The sequence below is a fragment of the Bos javanicus genome, chromosome 27 (assembly GCF_032452875.1).
Source record: "Bos javanicus breed banteng chromosome 27, ARS-OSU_banteng_1.0, whole genome shotgun sequence".
Classification (NCBI taxonomy): Eukaryota; Metazoa; Chordata; class Mammalia; order Artiodactyla; family Bovidae; genus Bos; species Bos javanicus.
The window spans coordinates 12,137,009-12,152,778 of record NC_083894.1 but is presented as its reverse complement, the minus strand read 5'-3'; positions in this window follow the sequence as shown (position 1 = coordinate 12,152,778).

The following is a 15,770-nucleotide window of genomic DNA, read 5'->3' as shown; positions in this document are numbered from 1 at the left end:
ACATCATCATTATTCCAAAAGAACAAGGCTACTAACATTAACATTTGCTCTAACACCTGATGAGCTGGACATGTGGGGAGCCTTAGAACCTATTTATGATTCCAAGATAATATATGGAAGCTCAGGTATAAAAGAAACCGTGAAAAAGGAATGACTGTTTCCTAGTGAGCAGGATGAGTAAAGCAAAAAAAGTCCGAAGAAAAGAGCTGCAATAATTGCCAAAGCTGCACCTGTACAATCCATTCTGTGTAGCAAACTTGAATAAATACACAGCATTTTTCCCAAGGAAAGACAGTGTTTTCCAAAGATGTTCCTAAGAACAGAGAGACAATAATGGATACGATGACAGTGCTTACATTTATGGTACTGGTCAGAAGGCTAAAATACAAGCAAATTCTGCAATATTCGAACAGGGCAGAAACCAGGGGCCCCTGGTTCCCATACCAGCCCCATCAGTAACTGCCCATCGAGTATGACTTAGCATTAAGGAGAGAAAGATTAAGGAGAGAAAGTATGAGCTACGACAGGTCCCAGTATCTCTCTGGATCTGTCCCTTTATTTTAAAAGAGAGAGAAAAATCCAAGATACAGTCTGAGGTTCTCTTTTACTTTAACACTTAATTACTTGGGTAGGTAAGGGATCAGGAATTTGCGAAACTCTAGCAACCCACTCCAGTACTCTTGCCTGGAAAATCCCATGGACGGAGGAGCCTGGTGGGCCGCAGTCCATGGGGTCGCTAGGATTCGGACACGACTCAGCAACTTCACTTTCACTTTTCATTTTCACGCATTGGAGAAGGAAATGGCAACCCACTCCAGTGTTCTTGCCTGGAGAATCCCAGGGACAGGGGAGCCTGGTGGGCTGCTGTCTATGGGGTCGCACAGAGTCAGACACGACTGAAGTGATTTAGCAGCAGCAGCAGAGCTAAACCAGTAAGGGGCTTCAAAAGTCAGAGGATTCTGGGCCACAGTAACATAGCTCCTTTATATAATAAATGTTCTAAAGAATTTTAAAAGAGACTCGGGACCTCCTTCCTAGTGATTAGACTTCACCTTCCAATGCAGAAGGTGCAGGTTCAACCCCTGGTCTGGGAGCTAAGATCGCATATGACTTGGGGCCAAAAAACCCAAATATAAAGCAGTAGTATTGTAACAAATTCAACAAAGACTTTAACAATGGTCCATATAAAAAATATTTAAAAAAAATAAGACTTGTACAAATTGCTTAGAAATAAAAGTAGATCAAATGTTAAAAAAAGTAAAGAGTTGTTATTGGCTATTGACAAGAGCTGATTTTACTATTTTTATTTTTATTTATTTTTTTCTAACATTACCTTTGTATTCATCCCTTGATTGCATGTCAGGATCAGCGATAGGGAAATGTAGATAAACTCCACTGGAATTCCCAAACCCATATTTTAGATGATAGTGGCAACATTTTTTCTCTGCAAAATCTTTTTCAGAGCAGATAACCTATGGAACAATGGATTGATTTTTAAGTCGCAGCTCTTTGTTTTCCAGGGCCCTCCCTCTGGCAGAGCAGCCAGAGAGCCCCCCGAGGAGGGGTTGGGGGAGGGATGACAAGTGGGGAGCTCACACCTTTCATAATGGCTTGTGAACAATCAAGAGCTGATGGTATTAGTGAAAGGTTATTATTTGAATTAATCACACAAGTTTAAAACAACTTGGCATTTCAAAATGTTTCTAGGTAGGCGTAGTTTCCAAACTGCTACTGCCAGGGAGTGGAGTGCTGGCGTGCTGGGAGGGGTGTGAGCCTGCGCTAGTGGAGGAGGGGGTGGGGAACTGTGGGGGGCGGGGGCAGCCTCCATCATCTTGTAGGGAGGCTTACCAGGATCCCAATCTCTTCTCCTTTGTGATCTGGGGAAAGGGAGACAGGGGAGGGAGAAGGGGCAGAGCAGATGGAGGAAGAAGAGGGGAGAGGAGAGATATCAGGAAGGAGAGAAGCAGACCTAAGATGTGTCTGTGTGCCTGCCGGCCGTGACTATGTTGTATCTGATTCTTTGTGACCCCATGGACTGTATCCCTCCAGGCTCGTCTGTCCATGGGATTTCCCAGGCAAGACAACAGGCGTGGGTTGCCATTTCCTGCTCCAGAGGATCTTCCCAATCCAAGGATCAGATCGAACCCGTGTCTCTTGTGTGTCCCGCACTGGCAGATGGATTCTTGATCACTGAGCCAACTGGGAAGCCCCAGGATGCCTACAGCTCTGTGCTAACTGGTGATCCATCCAAGCAAATCACTTGCTTTTTCTCTGCTTTGGGTCTCCCATCTTTAGTAAAAATGTGATTTATAGCAGGGAATCAAATAATGTAACACCTGTGATAATTAAGGAAAAATTCAATAATACTAAAGAGTGGGAGAAATAAGACATAGGGACTTAGAATGAGTGAAACATGTATGTGCCTTATCTCTCTTTGAGGCTGAATAATGGTTTGTCGTAAAATAACAACAACAACAAAAAACCTTAATTGAGGGTCTGGGAACCAGACACTGGTCTAACCTATGTGTTAGCCAAGGTCTACGGAATGAAAGATGGATAAGACATAGTCTCAAATATTCAGGACCTTAGAGTTTAGTAGGAGACAAATGCTTAAACCATTCTGACAAATTATGGAAACCGGTATAGTGGTCTGATATAAATGAATATAAAGGCACACAGAAACCTCCAGCCTAGTCCTGGGGGCTTATGCTTGAGATGAGTCTTTCAGACTGCATGTGCAAAGAGCAGTGGTCTTGCCAACCAAGTACCCAGAACATAGGCTCAGAGGCGGTATGAAAGTGAGCTGTGTGCCTCGTTGCTGCTAAAGTGTGATCAGATGCTAAATATGACAGACTTGGTAACCAGAGGGTCAGTAATGAATCTCCAGGACTAGAAATGTACGTGTTTAAATGGGGATTTGTGTGTTTTGGTTCCTAAATTTAAACCGGAGAATAAAAGTCTACTTTCGGTACACTTCATTAGGTAAGGATATTAATGACAGGGAGGATAGTTATTTTTTGGTTCATGCATTTAATCACAAAATTTTGAGATGGAAGCATAATTGTGTTAATGAGTTTTTTGTACATATGCCTTGATTTTAGTGTTTTTAATAAAGGTACGTTAATGGCACCAACCCTCTAGTTATTGTCTGATAAGTCCATGAATCAAAAAAAAAAGTAATGATAGTTTAATGATCCTATATTTTAGAGTTGGTGGAGTCATTTATTGTTGTGAAGTAATTTACAATTTCTTAGGACACTTTACTATGAAATAACTCTAAGAGAGCAATATTCAAATACATGTAACTTCAGTTGTTTCCCAAGGGACTTAAATGAAATTAATTTATAGAGGGTTTAAAACAACTGTATATTTCCAGGGCAGCATATATTTAAGGACAAATTATTTCTAGAACATCACTATGTGTCTATGTGTTTTCTTGCAAAGTATCTTTAGAAAAGAAAAAATATACTAATGGCGAAATGTACTAAAATAGGAAGAAATAACCATTTAGCTAGTAGTATAAAATGTGTTAGCCAGCAAAAGGAACAGTGAAAAAAACCACTGTAGTAACATGGACAGACCTAGAGAGTATCATACTAAGTGAAGACAGACAGACAGAGAAAGGTCAACATCATACGATATCACTTACATGCTGCTGCTAAGTTGCTCCAGTCGTGTCCGACTCTGTGCGACTCCAGAGAGGGCAGCCCACCAGGCTCCCCCGTCCCTGGGATTCTCCAGGCAAGAACACTGGAGTGGGTTGCCATTTCCTTCTCCTATCACTTATATGTGGACTCTTTAAAAAATGATACAAATGAACTTATCTATAAAATAGAAACTGACTCCCGGTCATAGAAAAATTTATGATTACCAAAGGAGAAAGGTGGGGGAAAGAAAAATTAGCAGGTTAGAATTAACATATACATTTCTTATTGTTGTCACCCAGTTGCGTCTGACTCTTTGCGACCCCATGAACTGCAGCAAACCAAGCTCTCTGTCCCTTACTATCTCCCGAAGTTTGTCCAAGTTCGTGTCCATTGCATTGGTGATGCCATCCAGCCATCTCATCCTCTCATGCCCTCTTCTTTTGCCCTCAATCTTTCCCAGCATCAGGAACTTTTCCAATGAGTATGTATTAACATATATATACTGCTGCTGCTGCTACTGCTAAATCGCTCCAGTCACGTCCAACTCTGTGCGACCCCAGAGATGGCAGCCCACAAGGCTCCCCCGTCCCTGGGATTTTCCAGGCAATAACACTAGAGTGGGTTGCCATTTTCTTCTCCAATGCATGAAAGTGAAAAGTGAAAGTGAAGTCGCTCAGTCCTGTCTGACTCTTCGAGACCCCATGGACTGCAGCCCACCAGGCTCCTCCATCCATGGGATTTTCCAGGCAAGAGTACTGGAGTGGGGTGCCATCGCCTTCTCTGATATATATATACTACTATACATAAAATAGATTAATAACAAGGACCTACTATATAGCACTATACTTAATATTTGTAATAAGCTATATGGAAAACTAATCTGAAAAAGAATATATATATATATATGTTTGTGTGTATGTTTCACACACACTTCCTTGGTGGCTCAGATGGTAAAGCATCTGTCTACAATGTGGGAGACCTGGGTTCGATCCCTGGGTAGGGAAGATTCCCCGGAGAAGGAAATGGCAACCCACTCCAGTACTCTTGCCTAGAAAATCCCAGCGATGGAGGAGCCTGGTGCAGGCTACTGTCAATGGGGTTGCAAAGAATTGGACATGACTGAGCAACCTCACTTTCTTTTCTTTCACACACACATATAATTAAATCACTTTGCTATATACCCAAAACCAATACAACACTATAGATCAACTATACTTCAATAAAGCAAATAAATAAAAAAATAAACCCTTGGAAAAAGTCCAATATTTCTGAAATCGATTTGAGAAATAACTTTTAAACTGATTCTTAAATTTTAAAACATTTTTCAGGAATATATACCAGTGCTAGAGAAAGACGAAGTCTCTAATTACACCCCTTACCTCATGTTCCATTGATCTGGCTCTTTCCTGTCTCTCATAATGTTTATCAGTCAATCAATACTTTTTGCTGAGTGTCTTAATTCCCTACAGCTGGAATGAACAACTTTGGCTAACTGTGTGGAGACAGAAAAACAATTTAAATGACTTAGATGATTACTTAAACACTTATAAAGGCTGCACTCTAACTACACCATTCTTCAATTTAAATCTAACGGATAGGTTATTTTTTCTGTTGTTGAAGAGTCATAAATCCACACTTAACATAGTAAGATGGAGACCGATATTTCTATGCCGAGCAGATGAAATAACTTTCTCATTTGTACAGTTCGTAACCCCTTGCCTGCCCAGGCATAATGATATTCCAGACAGGAAAAATGATCAGAATATTAGGATGTCAAAAGGCTTAGGCTGTCATCATATCACAAAATTTAAAATGTCTTCACTTAAAACCGTGTCTGTCACATGATTCCTGCCAGAACTGTGCTTGCTGGTACCACAGGAGTGAGGCTGGGTACTTTTTATTTTGCCACAAATACCACTTCCAACAGGTTTTAAATGTTGGCTTGGGGCGGGGACATCCCCTCCAGGTACCTCTTTGAAAGAAAGTCCTTTAGGAAGGAGCTCTTGTACATTTAATCATTGGTTTTGTTTGGCTTAAAAAAGCAGTAGCACCAGCAGAAGTCCCCGCAGCCTACACGACTATGTGGAAGCAGCTGTGGCGGCTGGTGAGAGGCGTCCACGCACTTCCTGCTTCCTGACTGGACTCTGACTGGCCCGGAGTATTTCCGCTGACATAGAAACGGACACGGAACATCCCACAGCATACGAGATGAACGGTTCTTTCGCATGGCTGGAGAAAATATTTCCTTAGCATTTTCCCCAATATCGTTCATGATCTTCTTCTATTATTGTGTTGAATATATGAAGAACAGAATTAAATATATGGACTAAAGAATATGAATCAAAGGGAATCATTATACACCCCCCAGTACATACACACTTGACTGATAACTTCGATTGCCAGGAATGCTATAAGCGGTTACATGCATTATTCACTCTGTACTTCTGGTTTTCATATTTGTAACAAAGAAAGAGGCATATTAAAATGTTCATGTAAACTTTGAAAGGCATAATGAGAAAAGCCATGAGAGCAAATTACTTTTTTCATTGTTGTGTCATTAAATTCTATGTTAGTTGACACTGGAAAGAAAACCTTCTCAGCTATTCCATATGCCAAACAGAGTATAGGAAATGATTCTTGCTCTCAATTGTATTATAGTTCAGGACTAAATTAAGAGAAGTATACATAGTCAACAACTGTTTAACCTCTGCTCTGTTACCCTCTCAATGGCTCTAGCCAGAATGTTGTTTTAACTGAAATTGTTCCATCAATAAAATCACGAAGCTTCCATTTTCTGATCACAATTTCCTAGATTTCAGTTTCATTATTCAGCTATTCCTCCATGACCATTCTTCAAAGTCTGCAAGCATCCAATAGGAAAACATCACTGCCTCCACTCTGGCTGCCTCCCTGGCCTCACTGGGCTCTCTGTCCAGATTATATTCCATAATCTACTCATTAAGTCCTTTGCCAATGACCTGACCTTCCATGCCCCTCTTGTCTTTGTCTGGCCATTCCTCCATCTTGAAAAAAGTGAAAGTGTTAATCACTCAGTCGTGTCTGGACTCTATGCAACACCATGGACTATAGCCTGCCAGGCTCCTCTGTTATGGAGTTCTCCAGGCAAGAATACTAGAGTGGGTTTTCATTCCCTTCTCCAGGGGAACTTCCTAACTCAGGATAACAGGACTCCTAATTAATATTAAAATAAAGTCAGGATAACCAAATTTAACTAGACTCTTATGGCTGCATAAGGATATTGCATGCTAAGTCACCTCAGTCATGTCCAACTCCTTGTGACCCTATGGACCGTAGCCTGCCAGACTCCTCTGTCCATGGGATTTTCCAGGCAAGAATACTAGAATGGGTTGCCATGCCCTCCTCCAGGGGATCTTCCCAACCCAGGTACAGAACCTGCATCTCTTATGTCTCCATCACTGGCAGGCGGGTTCTTTACCACTAGCAACACCTATTACTTGACTCCTGTTTTGGATCTTTTTGACTCTTTGGAAAGCTCTGAGTGGGCTTCCCTGGTGGCTCAACTGGTAAAGAATCTGCCTGCAATGCAGGAAACCTGGGTTCAATTCCTATATTGGGAATATAATGTGGAGAAGGAAATGACAACCCACTGCAATATTCTTGCCTGGAGAATCCCATGGCCAGAGGAGCCTGGCAGGCTACAGTCCATGGGGTCGCAAGAGTCAGACAAGACTTAGCAACTAAACCACCATTGACCATGGGGTTGCAAAGAGTCAGACAGGACTGAGTGACTTTCACTTTCACTTTCAAAGCTCTGCTTACCTCATCTTATTCTCTCATTAACCACAGCAGATACCTGGCCACCAATTCTTGGAAAAAATAGGTAACATCAGATGAGAACTCACTCAGGTTCCCAGTATCAAAAATACACTAGCATTTGTAAACAGGTTCATTTGTATCATTTACAAAACATAAACTGAGTCACAGATGTAGAAAACAAACTTATGGTTATTAAGGGAGAAAGCTGTGGGGAGGGATAAATTGGGAGATTGGGATTGGCATATACACACAACTATATATAAAATCCTGGAGGAGAACATGGCAACCCACTCCAGTATTCTTGCCTGGAGAATCCCCATGGACAGAGGAGCCTGGTGAGTTACAGTTCATAGAGTTGTCAAAGAATCAGACATGACTAAGAGGCAAAGCACGTATAGATATAAACATCTGATAAGAACTTACTTATAGATATCTGATAAGTATAGCACAGGGAACTCTATTCAATACTCTGCAATGACCAAACTGGAATAGAATTTTAAAAAAGAGTGGCTATATGTATATGTTTAACTGATTCACTTTGCTGTACAGTAGAAACTAATACAGCATTGTAAAGCAACTATATTCCAATAAAAATTAATTTAAAATACATTTGCATTTGCAACCATTTTTTCACTCATTTTCTTCAATAGCAATTTTCTTCAATAGAGAAAGTACACATCCTTTCAGTTAACATCAACTCTACTCTGAATTCATTCTACTTCCTCTTCTCAGGAACCTTTTATTATTCTCTTCTCTATCCCCTGCATCTGAATCTTTTTTTTTTTTTTTTTTAAACATAGTGAGCTTCCCATCAATGTATAAAAATGCCTGTCTCTCCCTGAACCTCACTCTCCTCCAACTCCAGCTGTTATCTTTCTTCTTGCCACACATGGCAATGCTTGTCTAGAAAGTTGTTGATACATACTCATTAGTTCTAGTTGTCACCTTCCACTTATCCAATCTGGTTTCTGCCTTGATCATTCCACTCTACTGGCCATTACAAATGGATCCAGAAATTCTCCTAGCACTGGTGTCCACAGTGGTATCTCAACCTTCATCTTATTTGGACTCCCAGCTGTTTGACAGTGTTGACTACCATCTTTCTTAGACCGTTTCTCATCTGGAATCTCATTTTCTTTTTCTTTGTTGACCTGCATTTCTCAGTCTCACTTATAGGATTATTTTTTCTCCATATGGATTATGTTCCTCAAGGTTGTAGTTCTAAATACATAGAGACTTCTTTATAATGCATTCTCTTTCAGCAACTACACACTTGTCCATGGCTTAGAGTGCCACCTGTACACAGACTCCGAGTAAAAACGGCACATGCAGTGTTTTCTCCAAGTTCCAGACCCAAGTCTATACCTGCCTATTTTCCATGTCCACATATTAAAAACAAACCTCAAACCCAATTTGTCCACAGTGGTCTTCATGATCTTCTCACCCACACTAGTCTTCCACTGATTCTGCTCTGAATGAATCTTCTCCTATTCATATGCTAGAAAAGTAGGTGCCAACATGCACCCCCAAATCCAACTCTTCAAAAATAAATGCTAATTTTATCCCTTAAATGTCTCTTAAATCCATCTCCCCTCTTTCCACTGTCACTGACAATCCCAAATCCTAATTATATCTCTAATATGATTTGCCTATTGTAATCCTATTATGAAGTCTACATGCACTCACTCTAGCATTTTTTTTTCTTTTTTGACTGTACCACAAGGCATGTAAGATCTTAGTTCCACAACCAAGAATTGAACCCCTGCTCTCTGCATTGGAAAGTAATTCTTAACCACTGGAACACTGGAGAAGTTCTCACTCTGGCATTTTTCAATGAATTCTTTACAAGGCAGATGAACAGACATTTTCAAAATACAAAGCTAGGATTCACTGGCTACCAAGTTTTCTTAGTAGAGAGAACTATATTTTTGACATGACGTGTGGGTTACTCAATGACCTGACTCCTGAATCCCATTTCAACTTCAGAAAGAACCCTTTTCCTCTTGTTTCCACATGCCAGAAAACTGGCCTTTTGTCTTCCAACAGTTTCTTCTCTTTTTTGTTTCCTTGGCTTTGCATGTGTTATTTCCTCATTTGGGTCATTTCTCTCCTCCTACCTTCCCCTTATTAACTCCTCTGGTGGCTCAGATGGCAAAGAATCCATCACCTTCATTGTGGGAGACCTAGATTGGGAAGATCCCCTGGAGGAGGGCATGGCAACCCACTCTAGTATTCTTGGTTGGAGAATCCTCATAGACAGAGGAGCCTGGTGGGTGACAGTCCACAGGGTCTCAAAGGGTCAGACGTGACTGAGCGACTAAGCATACACCACAAGTTTAAGTTTAATATTGTCACTTAAAATTTATCCATCCACTCTTTCATATTCTGCTCTTCAAATCTTGTCAGATGTACTTGACTACTCCATGGCATCTTTCAATATGAAGTTACAGTATAAAGGTATTTGATATTTTTGATCAATATCTAATTCATTAAAAGATAAGTTATTTGGAAAGGGAAGCTATAAATATTTTGTTCACTATTGGCTCAGATGGTAAAGTGTTTGCCTGCAATGCGGGAGACCCGGGTTTGATCCCTGGGTTGGGAAGATACCCTGGAGAAGGAAATGGCAACCTACTCCAGTACTCTTGCCTGGAAAATTCCATGGACAGAGGAACTTGGTAGGCTCCAGTCAATGGGGTCACGAAGAGTTGAACACAGCTGAATGACTTCACTTTCACTTTTCGTTCACTGTGACCCCAGTGTCTAACCCTGATGCAAAATATGGAAATAGATATCTGTTGGATGGATGAATGGAGGAAGTGACAGGGGTAGAATGATATCAATTGCTATATTCTGATGGAAATCTGTGCCATTCAGTGTGGATATTAAATATTACTGAGTACTTCTGGTTTAAGTTGACAATAAATTCTTACACATATTTGACAAGGCCCTTGCGTAGATTTTTAGTATTTGTAACTTCCCAGACATTATCACTGAATTTTATTTCACTGGATGGGCTCACTATTTGTTAATAAACAGCAACAGGCAGAAGAGAAGGCAGTTGCACATATTAAAACATCACAATAACTCGAATGCACAGTTGGTTTAATGTGTAGAGGTGGGAGTGATATCAGAAAGAAAAAAGTCACTGCTCTTTTCTTTAGCACAATGCAAGTGAATAAACAGATGGCTTAACATCTTAAAGCTTGTTAGTTGTTTCATATTAATCATCTTGACTCAAGGTTGCTATTCTCCAATAATGCTAAAAGAAAAATAAATAACTTTAGATAACTGGCTTTTTTTTTTTTTTTTTGAGAGAGAGAGACAGAGAGACAGAGATGAATTCTTGACATAAGGGTCTAGTTACTGTGGGGTGTTGTAGAATCTCTTTCTCTGAAGATTGCTAAAAGTTGATGACAGTTTAAGTAGAGCTCTGCCTGGAGCCATAGGAACTAATTGGATGACCCTTCTACTGATCAGTTTCCACTGTGAAGAGTGCTACAGGAAGTCTCCCTGGAGATGGCTCATAGCAACTAGGACAAAAACAGTCTCTCGTCCAGAAGCTTCAATAATCAAATGTCATGAAATGCAGTCCGAAGAATAGCTTGTTATTTATCACTAATATTTGAAGGATCTAGAACTTTTTACATTTTATATAACCTCATTATTTTTATATCCCATATCAGGTTACCATTAGAATTGTGCCTATCCCGGTTCTCAGGTGGATATATATCTGTCAACTACTCATGGAGTGACCACAGGGTGTTTAACATGACATTAGATGTCTGGAATTAGTTGCTCCTTCAGGATTGATCCATTAGTAGGACAGATAAAACCAGTGAGAATGAACTCTCTCCTGACATACAGGCAAAATGAGTACATGCAGAGAAGTACAATCACAGGGGTGGTGACCATACAAGTTTATAAGTACCATGAACAATGGGAAATATTTGTAGAAAAGTAAGGAAGAAGAGGCTTGGAAGCTGTACAGAGAGAAAATTATATGTTTGTTGGATAGAAAGATAATTTATAAGAAGCTCTTGAAAAGGCTTAGAAGATATTTTCAAGAGAGGGAGGGAAGATTTTGCAAGACGATGGATGAGATTAGTGGGAATAGAAGGTGCAGGTTTGGTTTATTTGTATTCAGGAAATATATTGATCCTTTGGGATGTCTGTCTGGGCTACTTCAACATGTGCATACAATTTACTTAGTAAGGTTACAGCCTTTGCTCTCAGGAGAACTGTTCCACTCGACACTGCCTATACCAGAGTGTCTGTGTTGGCATAAGGTCAGATTCAGAATAGCCCCAAACCTAAGTTGATCACTTAATTCAGCTATATTCTATGTGACTTCAGGTAAATTTACTTCAGTTTTCCAGGCTTCATTCTCCTAATCTATAGCATGGAAGTGTTGGATCAGAGCGAGGTCCTCAACAGAAGCAGCCCCAAGGGACTTTTAAAAACTTGTAAATATTCAACTTTAGTGTAACAATGTTTGCATGCATGCATGCTAAATTGCTTCAGTTGTGTCCAACTCTTTGCGACTATATGGACTGTAGCCCACCAGGCTCCTCTGCCCATGAGATTCTCCAAGCAAGAATAGGAGTGGGTTTCCTTTTCCTTATCCAAGGGACCTTCTCAACCCAGGGATCAAACTTGTGTCTCTTACATCTCCTGCATTGGCAAGCAGGTACTATACCACGACCACGAGTGCCACCTGGGAAGCCCAACCATCCTTGAAGGGACTACAATCATCCAGGGAGTGAAGTTAGCCTGGCAATGCACAGGACATGGCAGATGAAGGGAAAAGAAGTACCCATCGTGTAGGACTTTGGAGAGGAAAATTTCAAAGGGGGACACCTGTTTGCAATTATCTAACCCTATCATCTAATTCCATTTAGTTATGAACACAAGATATTTTGGGCTAAGATTTAATTGTCATAAAACTGTCCAGCAAAGCAGAAACCACATAATGAAAAATTGCACTCTCTTTTGTTTTGAATTTTACTAAAACTTATTCCTCATTATAGAAAATCACCAACACACACTTATAACATTGCATGTATAGCTCTGTATTCACTATGCCCCTCTGAGTAGGTGCAAGATGAAATGAGTTTGCAATGTCTTCTGTTACAGAGACATATGAGTATTTATTCACATGTGGACATACACAGGTCTATTACACATCACTGTTATCTCTTCTTTATATTACTTCATAATGTTAACTTTTTAAAATGATCATTATACACAGGTGATATTTTCTGTGAATTTTATTTCACAGAATTTTTATAATAAACTATTTGGTATAAAAGGGAGCTTTGAATCTAATAGAGTTGAGAACCAGTGGACTGGACAATCTCAAATATCTTTAAGCTCTTAAATCCATGGGTTTGTAAGTTTTGCTTTGATTTGCAACAAAGGAGAAACTCTTAAATGATTTTCACTAGTGATATTCCACTCAATGTCTAAATTCTAGAGTGACTGAAGCAGACTTTCTATTTATTTTACAATCTTTCCACTTTGTTCACCTGAGAAGGGAGATGGACAGATAATCAGGAGATCAACACAAATTGAAAATTCACTCTAGCAGGTACTGATAAGAACGCTTAAGAAATGAGAAAGTATGTTTTCCTAATGACATCATTTAGACAGAAACTTCATTCACAAACAGTAAATTTCATTTTCTTTAAAGAAGGCAGAACTGTACTGTGTTAAGTAGTTCATTTTTTCCCTGTTTTACTAACATTCTGTTCAAGATGAGAAGAGGAAATAGGACACAGAAGCATACTGCTCTTCAGAGCACATGCCATATTTCATCATTTTCACTACTTTGAAATCTGGATAATTCCCCCTCCTTTGCTTTCTGTACACACGTGCAACCACACCAATCACTAAAGTAATTAAGTCAGGCAAGCCCGTACCACCTCTATGGGAAGGATGTTGAACGGTTTTCTAAATAGGATGCATACAAATATTTTAGTAATGTAATCAATAAGCTCCATTCTATAGGGCTTTCTAATTTGCACATGTCACTCCTTGAGAGTAAAGCACAATAAAAGTGGACGTTTTGCAGTCAGATGCCTTAATTTTTGTTTCATATTTCACCTCTGAAACATGATCATCTACTAAAACAAAACCTATGGGGTAGAAAGGCATGTTCCCATTTTGCCAATCAAGCAGAAGCATGAATGTTCGCCAGGATATCTGGCAGTTCTGTTCAGACTGGGCATTTCTCATCCTTCTATTGATGTGACCTTCAAATGACGGAATTGGATCAAGAATAACACACTGTGATGGAACTTGTAAAAGTAATGGAGCTGCTGACAAATGCACCCAGGATGACGGCGAAACTTAAACACACAGTAGGTACTGTGGCAGTGAGATTAGGAGCTAATGTTTTCACTGTAGACGTTTCCCTCTTATTCATATTTAAGTCACAAAATTCTTTGACATCTAGTCCCAAGTGATAAGAAAGAAGTATAATTGCTCCAATGGAGCCACTATAATTGGTCTAATGGAGCCACTATAATTGAAAGAAAGGTAGAACAGCCTAATAATGCTCATGCATGCCATACTGACAGATTAATTTATTCATTCATTCAAACATATTTATTGACTCTCTACACAAAATACTATTAGTTGCTAAGGTAGATAAAAGAGAGTCTAAAGCTTTATTTATGCTCAAAAGTGCTACTGGTTGAGTTTAGGAGCTAAAATCATTTGGAGGAATGTTTGCTTCATGTTCTGTTTCATACCACACATTAGTTCATTGAAGAGGGAAAGATAACTTGTCTTTGGAACGACTGCAGGAGGCTTCTTGGAAGAGGTACTATTGCAACTAGACCATGAGAGAGGAGTTATGATTCTAGCACAAGGCATTCCAGTCAGATAGAGCAGTGTAAAAGTAAGAACTCCAAAATGCTCTCTGCAGAACAAGGTAGAGTTATAGTCGACTCGGGTAAAGCTGTATTAGAAAAAAAGACCAGAAGTTAAGTTGATGACAATGCAAAGATGGATAATGAAAGGATAACACATTTGGGTTACATTTAGTAGATAACTAAAAACCAATAAAGCAATGTGCTCAAAGAACATTTTTAAAAAGATGAATTAGCGTGGCAAATATGACATTTCCATTCTTCAGCCTGTGCTCTGAGATTGATAACTTTTAATAATTCTGTGTTATTTTCTCACATCCTAATCATTCCCCAGTCTTGAGTAAACCCAACTACCCTTTCTCTCTGTTCCCAGTCCCTGCATAAGGGATATTGTTGCTTTGGAAAGGAGTCTATTATTCCCTGAAAGCTCGAGCTGCTCAAAGAATATTCTGAGCAAAACTTAACACCTGATGCCACCTTGGCACTCACAGCTGATTGGACCATGCACAAGTTCATGGGCTTCACTGGGACCCCTCTGAGTGGCCAGCACTAAGAGCTCTGCCTCACAGGGTCCAAACAGACCAGGTGGACCAATGAAGTTCTCTTTTCAACTGGTTTCAAAAGGAGACTCATAGACAATGGACAGCAGAGAGCAGAGAAGCCAGGAAAGAGAGAAGGAGTCGGCAGCAGTAAGGAAGGAGTAGAATATCTAAATAAGTAGAAATCATGTGGCAAAGAGAGGAGAGAGAAAGAGGAGGAGTAGCAGGGGCAGAGTGTGAAAATAATCGTTAACCTAATCAACTTGCAAGGCTTCAATGTAGCCCTTGGTTGTCACGTGGGGGCCTGGATTTTGAGAGGGCCCCCTTCCCACCACTGAAATTCACAAGGTGACCCCTTGGGCCTGAACTGTTTGTACAAATATTATAGTTTACACTAAACACCTGCTTTCCTCCTGGGAGTCTGGAACCTTGGTATGTGCCAGGTAGTATCTGCCTAACGCAACTCCTCTAATAAAAGTCATGGCGCTAAGTCTCTCCAAGCTTCCTTGCAGACAGGGTTCCATACATGATGTTGGAACTCATTGCTGGGAACATCTGGTGTATCCTAAGTGACTACCCTGGGACAGGACCCCTGGAAGCTTGTGCCTGGTTTCCTTTACACCTAACTCTGTAGTTTGCCTTTGCTGAGTTTGCACTGTACTTTATGATGATAAAGTTTGCATTTTTTATCATCATAAATTATGGCTATGGGTATGATTTGAGCAGTCTTGTGAGTGCCATTGAAACACAGAACTGGGGGTGGTCTGGGGGACCCTGATACACAGAGCTGTTATAATAAGTTATAAGATGCTATAGGAAATTATAAGTTATAGATAAGTTATAAGATGAATAGGAAAGCCTATTCATTTGTATGTATCTATAGCTGAGGAATAAAGCATAATAAAAACAGA